The sequence below is a fragment of the Vulpes vulpes genome, chromosome 5 (genome assembly GCF_048418805.1).
Source record: "Vulpes vulpes isolate BD-2025 chromosome 5, VulVul3, whole genome shotgun sequence".
NCBI classification, from domain to species: Eukaryota; Metazoa; Chordata; class Mammalia; order Carnivora; family Canidae; genus Vulpes; species Vulpes vulpes.
The window spans coordinates 64,485,288-64,488,191 of NC_132784.1; positions in this window are offsets into that span (position 1 = coordinate 64,485,288).

Genomic DNA, 2,904 nt, shown 5'->3' on the forward strand with positions numbered 1-2,904 from the left:
ACTGAGGATGACCGTCAACAGAAAGGACCAGATTTAGGTGGTACATTCCTTTTTATTTTGGCATAAAATAAATTTTATTTAATTTAGTAAGATATATGTAATAATTCAAATCAGGCTATGATATTCTTTTGCTCATTGGTTGGGGTGGTACCTTTTGCCTTTGCCCTGATCATCAAAACCCTCAAGGAACCACCAAGAGACAGAGCAGAAAAACATTAAGCACAGTGGAAACCTCACTTTTGAAAAGATGGTCAACATTGCTGGACAGATACCCCACTGATCTTTAGAGCTCTCAGGAACCATTAAACAGATTGTGGGGATTGCCCAGTCTGTGGGCTGCTGTTGGTGGCTGTCACTCTCATGACACCATAGATGACATCAGCAGTGGTGCAGTGGAATGCCCAGCCACAAAGTAGAAGATTTCAAGAAAGGATCATTTGACCACACACACAAAAAAAATCATGAATATTCACACACAAGTCTTTGTGTGGACATGTGCTTTTATTTCTCTTGGGTAAATGCCTAGGAGTGGAATAATGGGTCATATATGGCAGGTATGTGTATGTTTAACTTTTCCTTTTTTTAAGAGACTTTTTTTAGAGCAGTTTTGAGTTTACAGAAAAATGATTCAGAAAATATAGGGAATTCGGATTTGCCCCCATTCCTCACATTGTTTCTCCTATTATTAATAAGTATCTTGCACAAGTGTGGTATATTTGTTGCAGTTGATAAACCAATATGGATATATTAGTGTTATTAACTAGAGTCCATAGTTTACATTAGGATTTACTCATTAATGCTGTACATTCTATGGGTTTTGGCAAATGCATAATGTCATGTTCCTGCCATTCTAGTGTCATATAGAAGTTTCATTGTCCTAAAAATGCCCTTATCTTTTATCTATTCAACACCCCTCCTCCCCAAACCTCTGATTTTTTTTTTTTTTTTTTTACTATCTCCAGTTTTGCCTTTTACAGAATGTTACATAGTTGGAATCATACACTATATAGTTTTTTTTCCTGGCTTCTTTAACTGATCAATAGGCATTTGAGATTCCGTCATCTTTCTGTAGCTTGATAGATCATTTATATTTATTGCTAAATATATGCTTAGCTTTTTTTTTAATTTTTATTTATTTATGATAGTCACAGAGAGAGAGAGAGAGAGGCAGAGACACAGGCGGAGGGAGAAGCAGGCTCCATGCACCGGGAGCCCGAGGTGGGATTCCATCCCGGGTCTCCAGGATCGCGCCCTGGGCCAAAGGCAGGCGCCAAACCACTGCGCCACCCAGGGATCCCCTATGCTTAGCTTTTTAAGAAACTGTCAAACTGTTTCCCAAAGTAATGGTTTTATTCTGAATTCCCACCAGCAGCATTTGAGAGTTTTGGCTCCTCCACATCCTTGCCAACATGGTCAGTCTTTTTCATTTTACTGTTTTAGTAAATGTGTAGTGGTGGTCCTTTGGGTTGTTTTAATTTGCATTTTCCCAGTGAATAATTAATGTGTTGAGCATTTTTTCATGTCTTATTTGCCATTTGTATATCTTCTTGGGCAAAGTGTTCAAGTCTTTCACCCACTTTTACTGGATTATTTTTTAAGTTGTAGAAGTTCTTCATATATTCTAAATACAAGTTCCTCATCAGATACAATTTTTGAAATAATTTCCTCCTAGTCTGTGGCTTGTCTTTTCATTTCCATAAATAGTTCCTCTGAAAGAACAAAAGTGTTTTATTTTGATGAATTCAATTTAATTTTTTCTCTTATTGTTTGTGGTGTTTTGTGTTGTGTTTAAGAAATCTTTGCTAAACCTAAGATCATCAAATTTTTCCTGTGCTTTCTTCTGGAAGTTTTATAGTTTTAGGGTTTATATTTAGGTGTCTAACCCGAGTTAGATTTTGATGATGTGTCCTAAATGGTTATCAGGTCCATCTACTTCTCTCTCCCACCTACCACTTCCCTAGCTTGAGCCACCACTCTCCCTGGTCTTTTATCTGCACTCCCTGCTTCCTCTATTTTCCCCTCTACCCCACTCCCTTGCAGCCTCCTTCTTCATCTGTACAAATCTGAGCAGCCTTCTACCCCACATAGAATAAAAGGGAAACTCCCATGGTTCACCTAGCTCTGCCATAACTCTCTTTCTGCTCAAGTAACGCTATACATATTTCGGTATCTCCACTGTGCCAACGCAGTTCCCGGACCTGACATCTCCCCTACCCCTCATATGACCCTTCATGTGTCTGATTTATGCCTACTCTAACCCCTGGATTACATAGGGTTTAGCACCAATTCTTCCCAATTAATTATGGATGTCATCATTAAATGAATGTGTATGCCCTTCAGAGGGGTTGAGGCCACCATCTTCTGCTCAGGGAAGCACAGTGCTTTGCACATACAGGAGGTGGTCAGTGACTATTTGGTGACCAATCAAAAGCACTCAGTAGGAGTGATACGTTTTGTGAAGGTGATTCTAGGGACTGTGGGACAGATAGGTAGGGCCAGAGAGGGGTGGCCTCTGCATACCTCTCCAGAGCCTCTTTCTTCTTTTGGGCCCTTATTTATTCCCTGTGACCTAGTTCGAGGAACACCTGCTGTTCCCTTCATTGGCGTGTGTTCTCCCAGCCTCTGGGCCTTTGCACAAGCTGGTCCCCAACCCCTCACCCCAAGCCCTCTTCAGCGACTCATAGTCCAGCATAGTTGACTTCAACGTGTTCATCAGGATTCAACTTTCTATTCATCAAAACCAGGGGACTGGGGGGACCTGCACCCCCAGCAGGGGGCTGGTGTGTCTTAGTCGTGGGTCTCTGCTGTGCAAAGGCTTTGGCAGAGGGGTTTAGTCAAGATCGGATGCAGGAACGCTGCACGGTGAAGAGCAAAGAGCCCAGGCGCTGGTTCCACCTCCAGGGA